A 13,414-nucleotide genomic window follows, 5' to 3' on the forward strand; every position below is an offset into this window, starting at 1 on the left:
TAGGTAGCATATGACTGAAGATGTTGTGTAATGTTCTAGAAAACCAATTGGTGAGGTGTAGAACGGGAGCCAATGCATATGCTCTTTTGGTTTATTTAAATAAAACACATTCTCCTCCAAACACAAAAGTGAGTTTACTTGATGTCTATTCAGAAGGGATTTAAAGATATTTGCTGACCAATCTTTTCAGGAATGTTATTACACACCTCAGGAGCAAGTGAGTACTTGAACATAGGTCTCCAGTCTAAAAGGTAGGAGCACTATCACTGCACCACAGAAGCACCTATTGCTAGGGTGTAAATAGATGCCCAGTTCATGTCCATTGCTACAAAAATAAAGCTTCAATAAAGAATTAACATGCAAGAGACATTATTTTTCAGGTGAGGGTTTAAGCTAAGGCTTAATCTCATGGGTGATGGACAGTGGGACATTGTGTAGCACTAAGTGAAGAGGAGGGAGGTGTTGTCTCAAATTCTTGGTCAGTGATTTTCCCGTAAGCGAAAACCTCCAAAGCAATGTAAAGTGACTCATTCCTCACCATGCTACTATTAACAGCTTCTCACAGACTGCAGACCAGTTGCTTCATTTGCCAGAGATAAAACAGTGATTCTTTCTCATAATGACACTTTCTGTGTGTGCAATACTTCCGGCCATCCAGAAAAATCTGATATAATGGTGTATAAGTGCAAATTTTATTTTCTCCATAAGCTACAAAGAAAACCTGTTTGGGAACGTGTCTTACATACCACATGACTGTCCTGCTTAATCTGCATTCAAGAAAACCTGAAAAATGCCCCAAAGCAACTTGCAGCCTGTGTCCATATGAAAGATAGCTGGTTGCTATCAGCAACCATAGGAACTGATATGTCTTACCAGATGGAAAAAACTGCCCATGTACCTTGCAAACAATACTTTCAGGAGTCTTGTCTTGAGGTCATTGTATCACACTGCATTAATTGACAACCATCTCCCACTGGCTAACCCATGCTTCAAGCTATGTGAATGATAATGGGTACAGGTTGCTGATTTGATTCTACCTACAATAATCATCCATGTAAAGGAGCTGGGGAAGGACCAAACTTTGGGGCCTGATGCTGTAGCTAGCCTGGGTTCATAGACCCACCCTGACCCCCAGCCCAAGAGCTGTGACCCCCGCTAGAGTTCCTGGCCCTGATTATTGAGTCCTCCGTCAGGTTTTCAAAGGAGCACTGTAGTCCTTTTGGAAATGTCTGCAACTCACAATGTTACCCAACAGAATGGTGATGATAACTCTAGGTAGGATACCTCAGAGTAGACTGCTTGGCTTGCTCCTCCTTTCAGAGAAAAAAAACAATTTGCATGAGTCTCTGTATCAAACATTAAATAATTTCTTGGACTGCACATGTTAGATTCAAATTAATCTCATTGTTACCATTTTCTTCATGATGACACACCTGGTGGAAAACCCAATAAAATCATAGACTGGGTGTCTTCTCAACTCTAAAACATGCCATAATTTTAAAGTATATGGCCACATATTGCCCTAGACATTCCTTGGAAGAGTGAAATCGAGAAAGTTTCTAACTGCCCAAGACCATCTATATGTTGTATTCTGTGAGACAGGCATGACAATGATGTATTCCCTCACATAAGGGTGTTATTGTACAGTTTCATTCAGGTGTTACTTATGTGCTGAATAAACTACTGTTCTGACTTCATGCTGTTGTCAAACTACTGTACTGTGATTTAGAGTCAGTAATATAACTATGTTGACACAGGAAACAAGGCTGGAAACTCATAACAGCCCTCAGGTGACATATCTATGCTCATGCCAATATCTAGGGAGTCAAAATGCAAAGATCTAGATCCCTGTGTGATAGTGTTAGGGGTACATCACTTTGTCTTCCCACTCTCTGGACTTTACCTGTTGAAATTTTATACACAGAATCACATGTTGACTTGGTTTTATAAGTATATCTGATGGTTCTGGTTAATACTAAATATCTTCCTCTTCAGCAATTAATTAATTTTAGCTATGGTTTAAAGTCCTCTGTCAAGTGTCCTGCTTCTAACATTGCTGGCCAATCAGAATGTCAGATGCAATGTAATCTTAGCAGCTCTTCCAGAAGCACTGGCCATTTCTGGGATTGCAGGACACTCCAGAACAGGAGTGAAATTAAAGAGGGTTTGGGATGTAGGTTTGCTCGCTGAGCTGAAAGGTTCATTTCCAGACATTTCATTACCCTACTAGGTAACATCTTCAGTGGATCTCATGCGAAGCAATGCTGAAAATTCCTGTTTTCTATTTATATGTTTGGGTTTCTTTGGGTTGGTGACGTCATTTCCTGTGGTGATGTTATTTCCTGTGGTGAAGTCACTTTCTGTTCCTTTTCTCAGGGGGTGGTAGATGGGGTCGAACTTGATGTGTTTGTTTATAGAGTTCCGGTTAGAATGCCAGGCTTCTAGGAGTTCTCGTGCATGTCTTTGTTTGCCTTGTCCTAGGATGGATGTATTGTCCCAATCGAAGGGGGGAGATGCTAAATGAATATTTTGTATCAGTATTTACTGCGGAAAAGGTGTGGAAGATATACACTGTGGGAAAATAGATGGTGACATCTTGCAAAATGTCCAGATTGCCGAGAAGTACTGGATGTCTTGAAATGGTTAAAAGTGGATAAATCCCCAGGACCTGATCAGGAGTACCCGAGAACTCTGTGAGAAGCTAGAGAAGTGATTGCTGGGTTTCTTGCTGAGATATTTGTTTCATCGATAGTCACAGATGAGGTGCCGGAAGACTGGAGGTTGGCAAATGTGGTGCCACTGTTTAAGAAGGGTGGTAAAGACCAGCCAGGGAACTATAGACCGGTGAGCCTGACCTCGGTGGTGGGCAAGTTGTGGAGGGAATCCTGAGGGACAGGACCTACATGTATTTGGAAAGGCAAGGACTGATTCGGGATAGTCAACATGGCTTTGTGCATGGGAAATCATGTCTCACAAACTTGATTGAGTTTTTTGAAGAAGTAACAAAGAAGATTGATGAGGGCAGAGCAGTAGATGTGATCTACATGGACTTCAGTAAGGCATTCGACAAGGTTCCCCATGGGAAACTGATTAGCAAGGTTAGATCTCATGGAATACAGGGAGAACTAGCCGTTTGGATACAGAACTGGTCAAAAGTAGAAGACAGAGGGTGGTGGTGGAGGGTTGTTTTTCAGACTGGAGGCCTGTATCCAGTGGAGTGCCACAAGGATCATTGCTGGGCCCTCTACTTTTTGTCATTTACATAAATGATTTGGAGCTGAAAATGTGTTGCTGGAAAAGCGAAGCAGGTCAGGCAGCATTCAAGGAGCAGGAGAGTCGACATTTTGGGTATGAGCCCTTCTTCAGGCTTATGCCCGAAACGTCGACTCTCCTGCTCCTTGGATGCTGCCTGACCTGCGACGCTTTTCCAGCAACACATTTTCAGCTCTGATCTCCAGCATCTGCAGTCCTCACTTTCTCATAAATGATTTGGATGCGAGCATAAGAGGTACAGTTAGTAAGTTTGCAGATTACACCAAAATTGGAGGTGTAGTGGACAGCGAAGAGGGTTACCTCAGATTACAACAGGATCTGGAACAGATGGGCAAATGGGCTGAGAAGTGGCCGATGGAGTTTAATTCAGATAAATGCAAGATGCTGCATTTTGGGAAAGCAAATCATAGCAGGACTTATACACTTAACGGTAAGGTCCTAGGGAGTGTTGCTGAACAAAGAAACCTTGGAGTGCAGGTTCATAGCTCCTTGAAAGTGGAGTCGCAGGTAGGATAGGGAAGAAGGCATTTAGTATACTTTCCTTTATTGGTCAGAGTACTGAGTAAAGAAGTTGTGATGTGTTGCTGGAAAAGCGCAGCAGGTCAAGCAGCATCCAAGGAGCAGGAGAATCAATATTTTGGGCATAAGCCCTTCTTCAGGAATGAGGAGGCTGTGCCAAGCAGGCTAAGATAAAAGGTAGGGAGGAGGGACTTGGGGGAGGGGCATTGGGAATGCGATAGGTGGAAGGAGGTTAAGGTGAGGGTGATAGGCCGGAGAAAGGGTGGGGGCGGAGAGGTCGGGAAGAAGATTGCAGGTCAAGAAGGCAATGCTGAGTCCGAGGGTTGGGACTGAGATAAGGTGGGGCCAGGGGAAATGACGAAGCTGGAGAAATCTGCATTCATCCCTTGTGGTTGGAGGGTTCTGAGGCAGAAGATGAGGCGCTCTTCCTCCAGGCGTCGTGTTGCCATGCTCTGGCGATAGAAGAGGCCAAGGACCTGCACGTCCTTGGCGGAGTGGGAGGGGGAGTTAAAGTGGTCAGCGGATGCTGTAAATGATGTGTGTGGAGGTGCAGGTGAATTTGCATCCGCTGCACCCGAAGTGGCCTCCTCTACACTGGGGAGACAGGCCGCCTACTTGCGGAACATTTCAGAGAACCACACATATCATTTACTGCATCCACTTCACCCAATGTGAGGATCTGAGCTACAGGGAGAGGTTGAACAGGCTGGGGCTGTTTTCCCTGGAGCGTCTGAGGTTGAGGGGTGACCTTATAGAGATTTACAAAATTATGAGGGGCGTGGATAGGGTAAATAGGCAAAGTCTTTTCCCTGGGTCAGGGAGTCCAGAACTAGGGGGCATAGGTTTAGGGTAAGAGGGGAAAGATATAAAAGAGACCTAAGGGGCAACGTTTTCACGCAGAGGGTGGTACGTGTATGGAATGAGCTGCCAGAGGAAGTGGTGGAGGCTGGTACAATTGCAACATTAAAGAGGCATTTGGATGGGTATATGAATAGGAAATGTTTGGAGGGATATGGACCGGGTGCTGGCAGGTGGGACTAGATTGGGTAGGGATATCTGGTCGGGATGGATGGGTTCGACCGAAGGGTCTGTTTCCGTGCTATACATCTCTATGACTCTATGACTCTATGGTGTCCTTCCTCGTCCGTATGTGAGGAAACAAGTGAGAGAGGGTCATGTCTTTTTTTGGCTAGTTGGTGGTGAAGGGTTAAAGAGTGTTAAGGCCCCGGCGAATAAGGTCTCTCACATTAGCAGGAATGTTCCTTCTGCAGGGGTTTCCATTTCAGTGAGTGAACCCACTGCAGAGTACTCAATCAAGAGCACTACCCTCCAAGGCCAGAATGAGGCTGGTAGGGTTTAATGTGCAATCTTTCCATATGCTGAGATATCCATTCAGTGTATGAAGAAACAATTTTGTCTGAAAGGTTCTCTGGCAAGGAGTGTCACTAGTACTGTCTGATCCTCTAACTAACTTTCTATTCCCTCCCTCTGGCATACTCCAGGCTATTGTTCCACAAGCATTGTCATGAGCCAATGAGCACATTATAAGCACAATCCTGTCTTCATTTGTAAAGCTAGGATTGTTTCCTCAGAAAGCCAGAAGGCTGTGTGGGGAAGCTCTAAACAGAAAATACAGGAGAAACTCAGCAGGTCAGGCAGCTTCAGTTGCAGATAGTTAACAGAGTTGACCTTTCCAGTTGGTTATGACAATGCAGATAAAAAATCAAACATATCTTGTGCCTGCAGCCAAGATCATATTGGAAGGAATCTTCAGCTAACATACTCCCCAGGTATATATGAATCACTGCACAGGGAGGAATAACAAAACATGCAAAAAATAAGCTATCAAGCTTCTTGGAAAACATAAATCTTGGACATTAACTTGGATTGAGCTTTGCCATAAGGAACAGTGGGACTAGCTCAGCAAAAATAAATTGGAATAAAAAGCAAGCAGTACATAAAATGCAGGATCTGAAAGAGACCATAATCCCAGCTGCTCTCTTATCCCCACCCACACCTGGGAATCACTGTGCAAAGTGGAGGAGGAGCTTCCAGGAAGGTGTCGAACACCTCAAGGCTTGACGTTAGGAAAAGGTGGAGGTCGGGCACAAACAGCGAAAGGAACGCGCTCCCACACCAATGCCCCCTACCCACGACCAACTTCTGTCTCAAGTGTAACAAAGCCTGCAATATCCACATCAGCCTGTACAGCCACTTGTGGACTCTCCCCGAGGTGGAGTCATCCTTATTTGCAAGAGACCGCCAAGAGTGATGATGTTGATGATGATCATGAGAAAGAGAGAGAGTTTATGGTGATGAATTTAATATGAGGGACACCTGACTTCAGGGGAAAGATGATGTTGGGAGAAGACATGGTGACCTTAGCCAGAATGAGAATTGACCCACACAGTTGGCAGAATTCTGCATTACAAAATCTCACCACCCTGACAACTGAGCTCACCAACCCCAATGGGTGATTCAGTCAGTATCTTAACAGGCAAGTTAGACTATACCAGAAGATGTCAGAATGGGAAGGGAAAGCCTGAAATAAAAAGGCACAAGACAGAGATTCGGGACTGACAAAAATTGTTGAAGTTCTAGTTTGTTTATCACATATTTCCTATCACTTTCTGTGTAGCTGAGAGCTGCTACACACTTATACATATAGAAATCCTCAATGCTATATTATCAGTGCAAAGTGTTTTGTTCCTTCACAATACTGCCACCTTCACATGGGAAATAAAAACAGGGAGTATAGACATACTGCAGCACAGTGCTGCTTCTGTAATCATATCATGTAGCGTTGATTCTGAATGATTTATGTGCTGTCTTCATGCTTTGCAATAAGAATGTCATCTCTTGAGGCCAACTTCTTGCCATCATTCAAATGTGCCAGTGCTCAAAGCAACACTATCGTATCGTCAAGAAATAGCATCACAAAACACAACACATTAATGTGCCCTGTAACAGTTTCAAAACCAGTCAGAGAGAATGAATAAAAAGGGAAAGTAGATTGGTTTCACAAAGTCTCAAAATTGATTCGATATCACTTCCAAAAATTATTATTTTGACGTTTTCTAACAGTTACGTGTTTTGCCTTGTTAGGCTACTGGAGTGGGAGATTTGAGCAGTTAAAACAGGACCTGCTTTATTATCCTGATTCACTGAGGCCTGTCAAGTGGTGATAGAGACAGTTCATAGAGGAGAAGTATATTTCAGAGAGGTGCAGGTGCACTAACAGTCAACTGAGCAAACATCACTTTAGTGGTCCATTGTGACTCCTATGTATTTGCTTTTTTTTGTGCTTAGTTAGCATGTGGTAAAAACATTCATGGGGTGTCAGTAATGCTAATAAAGAGTGCTGTAGTTCTTGTTTCCGTTAGTGGTTAACCGTGTGCCTTCCCACCAGGCCTGTTTACATGAGCACCTGACTAACGCCCCAGTCCTGCCTCACATACCTTGCTGAAAGCAGATACTGTTTTGACTAATTATTACTCACTTAATGCTGAGAGTGTTTTTTGTTGAGGCATAAAAAGAAAGAAAACACTTGCTTGCATTGGAATTAATATGAGGATGTCTAATGGTGTGCATGCAGCATGCTAACCAGCGTTGCAAATACTTTCGAAGACTAATTTATCATTTTATCAAAACAGGAAAAGCTTCTTTCAAAGCAGGTGTTTTCTGTTTACTGATAGCAGTCTTCAACTGCTTTGCAGGGATTGGTAATCCTTCCTCATCTAATGATACTGTCAGGCCACAAGTCTTTACACAACACAGCTTGTTAGATTTAACAACAACTTTGCATTTAAATGGCAGCGACTTGATCAGTGAACCATTCCACACTGCTTTTCCATCGTCATGGCCCATTTGTTCATGAAATCTGGCTGTGCAAATGATTGCCTGATGTGTTTGCTGCTGGAATAACAGTAGCTGCACTTTAAGAGAATCCATTGTAAAAGATCATTTTCTGATGTTTTGGAGACAAGATAAGGTGTTACATTAATCAAAGTCTGCTGTTGTGTCAGCAAATATCATAACCAATTTAATCAACAGAGTGGAACAAAGGAATGGGAAATAAATGCTGACCCAGTCTGTGAAGCCCACGTTCAATGTGTGAATATAAAATAATTCAAGACTAAAGAGAGTGCATTACAGAGAGATTATGTACTTATTGATACAGATCGTTCTGCTATAATGCGTGTTTCATTAACACAAATTCACTGTAATGTGATAGACGAATTGGGGACACTGTTTCTACAGTGCAAACTTTTAAAATATGGGTTGACCGTAATACGATTATATCGCTGGCACTTTAAGCGCTGTTTCAAAAATGTGATTTATCTACAATGCAGAGTTGCACAGGAATGCAGGACGTGTTGAAAAACATATTCATTCCTAAGTTTTATGCGTAGAGTTATTGACTACAAGGAAGAGCATGGAAGGTATGATGCATTTTTATTGGATGCTGATTCAACCTCAGCTGAAGTACTGTCACCATCACCATCGGTGGTCCCTCACAGACGAGGATGACTCTGTTCCACTCTCAGGGGGAGTCTGTAGGTGGCTAATCAGAGCAACGGACTATCACAGGCTCTGTTACACTTGGGGCAGAAGGTGGTTATAGGAAGAGGGTAGATGGGGTATCAGTGTGGCAGCATGCTCCTTTCGCTATTTCTATCTGATGTCCCCTTTTTCCTGACGGCAAGTCTTGGTGTGGTCGACGACTTTCCAGATGTTCCTCCTCCATTTTGGATGGTATTGGCTCAGTGATTCCCAGGTGTCTGTGGGAATGTTGCACTTCCCCAATGAGGCCTTGAGGGTAACCCTGAAGAGCTTCCTCTGTCCATCTGGGGCTCGCCTCCATTTTGGAGCTGGGAATTGGGTACCTGCTTGGGGCCAATCCTGGGCACTGCACTTTCAGACCAATGGGGCCTTATGGAGGGTCCAAAGAAGATTATATGAGAATGGATGCAGGAATGGAGGAATTTGGCTACGCAGATACATTGGAGAAGCTGGGATATTCCCTTGAAAGAACAGAATCTTAAGCAGAGATTTGACAGAGGTGATCAAAACCTATATATATGAATTACAAGCATGACTAAGCCATTCAGTCCCTTGAGCTTGTGATCCCATTCATTAAGATCATGGCTGACCTGTTTGAACTTTTAATTCAATATCCCCAACTCTCCCCTGTCACCTTTAAACTCTTCGCCTCACAAGAATCTATCTCTTCCTTAAAAAATTTTCAATGACCCATCTCCATTGTGTTCTAAGGCAAAATCATGAGACTTTTCAACAGAGTAAGGAGAGAAACTGTTCCCAATGGTGGAAGGATCATGAATTAGATGACACAGATTAATGGTGATTTGCAAAATAACCAAAGGTGATGAAAAACTTCCTTACGCAATGAGTGATTACAGATCTGGAATACAATCCCCATTACTTAGGTGGAGGCAAATTCAATTATTTTTGTCAAAAGGGATGGGGATCACATCTGCAGAGGAAGAGGAATATAAACAGTGTAAATAATTGGGCAAAAACTTGACAGATGAACTATAAACTGGGAAAATATTATGTACTTTGGCAGGAAGAATAGAGGAGCTGAATATTATTTAAAGGGAGAAAGACTGCAGAAATCTACAACACAATAGAATTAGAGAATCTTCATAAATAAATTGCACACACATTCAGCAGGTAATAGGGGAAGCAAACTAAATGTTTTTATTTCAAAGGGAATGGAATATAAAAGTCGGGAAATTTTACTTAAACTCTTCAGACAACAGTTGGACAATTTTGAAGCTGTTTCTCTCACGATAGATATACTGATGTTGGAGACAGTCCAGAGAAGGATCATTAGACCTTTATGGAGAGCCTCTATTCATTGAAATGTAGAAGAATGAGATGTACAGGATCCTTAGATAACCTGATAGTAGATGCAGGGAGGCTGTTTCCCCTTGGGGGAGAGTCCAGTACTGCAGGGAATATTCTCAGAATAAAGGATTTAAGATAGAAATAAGAAGGAATTTCTTTGCTCAGAGGGTAGTGAATCTGTGGAATTCTTAACTGTCGTGGGCTATAGAAACAATATCAATGGGGATGTTGGAGTTTGGTAAGTAAATTTGCACACTACACTAAGATTGGCTGGGTGGTTAGTAGCGAGGAAGAAAGTCTTAGTTATAGGAAGATATAAGTAGATTGACAGATGGGGAGATCAGTAATGGCATTGGAATTAGAATCATAGAATCCCTACAGAGTGGAAGCTGACCATTCAGCCCATCATGCCCACACTGACCCTCTGGACAGCATCCTACCCAGACACATCCTATCCCTGTAACCTTGCATTCCCTGTGGCGAATCTATCCAACATACACACATTTGGACTATAGAAGGAAACCAGAAAACCCAGAGGAAACCTACATAGACACTGGGAAAATGGCACAACACCTGGTTATAATCCAACAGGTTTATTTGGAAGCACTAGCTTTCAGAGTGCTGCTCCTTCATCAGGTGGGTGTGAAGGAACAGCACTCCAAAAGCTAGTAATTCCAAATAAACCTGCTGTTGTGTGATTTTTAACTTTGTACACCCCAGTCCAACACCAGCATCTCCAAATCACGACTGAGAAAGCATGCAAACTCCACACAGGCAGTTGTCCAAGAGTGGAATTGAATCTGGGTCCCTGAAGCAGCAGTGCTAACCACTGAGCCAGCCACTGTGCCACCAGAGGTGGCCATCTGATCTATGTTTCCTCTTTCCAGTGTAGATATTTCCACATATTCTGAGCAGCAATGTTTTATTTCAATGTGACAGAGCATTGAACACCATGTTATCTGCGTTATATTTAGTACTGTCTCCAGGTAGCTGGGAAGCTTTGTACCTTTCCGCTGCCAATAAAAATATACTGTCTGCTGAGAATTGGCTATATTTCCTCATCTCTTCTGAAGCTATCAAGGTAGCTATAACTGGAAGGTCATCAATGATTCGCTGTCTTTTTTATTTATTTACAGGATGTGGGCATCTCTGGCTCGGCCAACATTTATTGCCCACACTAACTGCCCAGAGGGCAGTAGAGAGTCAACCACCTGAGCCACCAGTATTCAGTGGCTTTCCTCTCCTGCAAGAAGAGAAACTTGTGAGTGTGAATGATGCAACATTTACAAAGAATGGAAGGTAATGACTTATGTCACATGTAGGTTAGATCAGGTAAGGATGGCAGATTTCCTTCCCTAAAGGACATTTGTGAACCTGTTGAGTTTGTCAATGGTTTCATGGTCATCATTAGACCCTTAATCACAGATTCCTTATTGAATTCAAATTTCAATCCTCTGCCATGGCAGGATTTGAACCCAGGTCCCCAGAACGTTAGATAAATTTCTGGATTAATAGTCTCGTAATTGTACCACTTGGCCTTTACGTCTCTCTCTCTCTGGTTTTTTTTAGATTAGATTAGATTCCCTACAGTGTGGAAACAGGCCCTTCAGCCCAACAAGTCCACACTGACCGTCCAACTCCTCTACATTCACCCCTTGACTAATGCACTTAAAACTACAGGCAATTTAGCATGACCAATTCACCTAACCTACACATCCTTAGACTGTGGGAGGAAACCCACACAGACACAGGGCAAATGTACAAACTCCACACAGACAGTTACCAGAGGTGGGAATTGAACCCAGGTCCCTGTGTGCTGTGAGGCACCAGTGCTAACCACTAAGCCACCAATATTCAGTGGCTTTCTTCCCCTGAAAGAAGAGAAACTTGTGAGTGTGAATGATGCAACGTTTACAAAGAATGGAAGGTAATGACTTATGTTGAATAACAGAGAGTCCCACTGTGAGGGATGGGGGTTCCATTGCAATAAGATGAGGGTGAGTGTCAGTGATGGTCACATGGGTACACAGAGCTGAATGGATGCAGATGCCAAGTGGATGCAGATGCTAAGTTTGTGGTCTTGTGGAATAATGTGTAGGCGAAAGCTGAGAATGAAGCAGAAAGAGGGGGCTTGTACTTTGTGTCTGTTATTTAACTTCCCACCTTTCCAGTCCTGGAAATTGAACCTTTTGCAATACTATTTTCCAGGAGGGAGGTGCATCATTCTGCCGACTGACCTCCTCACCCACCTCCAGCCAAGACTGCTGGTCTTCTACAGCAAGTTTCACCCACCCATGCATGAGGGACAGTGTTTTGTGAACCCTGTGGTGCAATGATTCCATGTAGACTAAAGTTGCTGGCCTCATTATGATACTTTGACAATGCTTCTATTCTCAACTTCTAAATAATGGAGTTGAAACACTAGTTTGCATTGTCAATGCATTTGCCTACACCCAATAGTCTGGACACCTGAAAGTCAGATGCAAATGTTATAGTTGAGTGAAAAAGTCACTGATGAATGCAGTGCTAAAATCTCTATGATTAGAGAAAGTTCACTTCACTGGTTCCTCAGATGAGAGCATTACCTTATGAGGAAAGCTTGGAGAGGTTTGAACTTTATCCATTGACCTTTAGAAGAATTAGGGGTTAGCTTATAGAAACATACAAGGAGACTTGACTGAGTAGATGCTGAAAGGATATGTACTCTTATAGAAGAACCTTGAACTGAGGGACAAAGCCGTAAAATGTGGGATCTCCAGTTTAAGGCAGAGATGAGCTAAATGTTTTTCTCTCAGACGTTCATGTATGAAACCCCCTTCCTTACAGAGAGGGTGGAGGCAAGGTTTCTTTTAATTTCAAGGCAGGGTTAGATAAATTCTTGATGGAAAAACACAGCAGGTCAAGAGATTTGACGTTCTTTGAAGGGCTTTTGCCAGAAACATCGATTCTCCTGCTCCTTGGATGCTGCCTGACCTGCTATGCTTTGCCAGCACCACACCCTCGACTCTAATCTCCAGCATCTGCAGTCCTCACTTTCGCTGAGATAGATTCTTGACTACCCAGGACATTAAGGGAATCAGGGTAGACAGAGAAGTAGCATTGAGATCTCAATCAGATCAGTCATGATTGTATTGAATGGGCGAGCAGTGTTGATAGACTGAACGGCCTACTCCTGCCCTTAATTCACATGTTTCTACGTAGGTTCCTACTGGACTACCAGCCTTGCCCGCTGTGAGCAGAGTGAACATTTAAAGTACATCACTCCAGATTGTGAGCTAAAAGCTTGGTATGAGGCTAAACTTTAGCCAATCATTTATCCCAATGACTTTTTTTATTCATTTACGGGATGTGGACTTCACTGGCTGGGCTAGATTTATTGCCCATCCCTAATTGACCAGAGGGCTGTTAAGAGTCAACCACATTGCTTTGCGTCTGAAGTCACATGTAAGCCAGACTAAGTAAGGGTGGCAGATTTCCTTCCTTAAGGTTAATTTGTGATCAGATGTTTATCTTCTGACAGTAATTTCATGGTCATCATTAGGCTTTTAAGTCCAGATTGTTATGGAATTCAAGTTCCACCATCTGCCATTGGGATTTGAACCTGGGTCCCCAGGACATTAATTGGGTCTCTGGATTAATAGTCTAATGATTATACCACGCCTTCAGCTCCCCTTCATCATGAAGAACCTACAAAAATGTGAATACATAGTGGACAGGTTCTGACTTGGCTTCAGGACAGAACAGAACTTAA

This window comes from Hemiscyllium ocellatum, chromosome 23 (genome assembly GCF_020745735.1).
Source record: "Hemiscyllium ocellatum isolate sHemOce1 chromosome 23, sHemOce1.pat.X.cur, whole genome shotgun sequence".
Lineage (NCBI taxonomy): Eukaryota > Metazoa > Chordata > Chondrichthyes > Orectolobiformes > Hemiscylliidae > Hemiscyllium > Hemiscyllium ocellatum.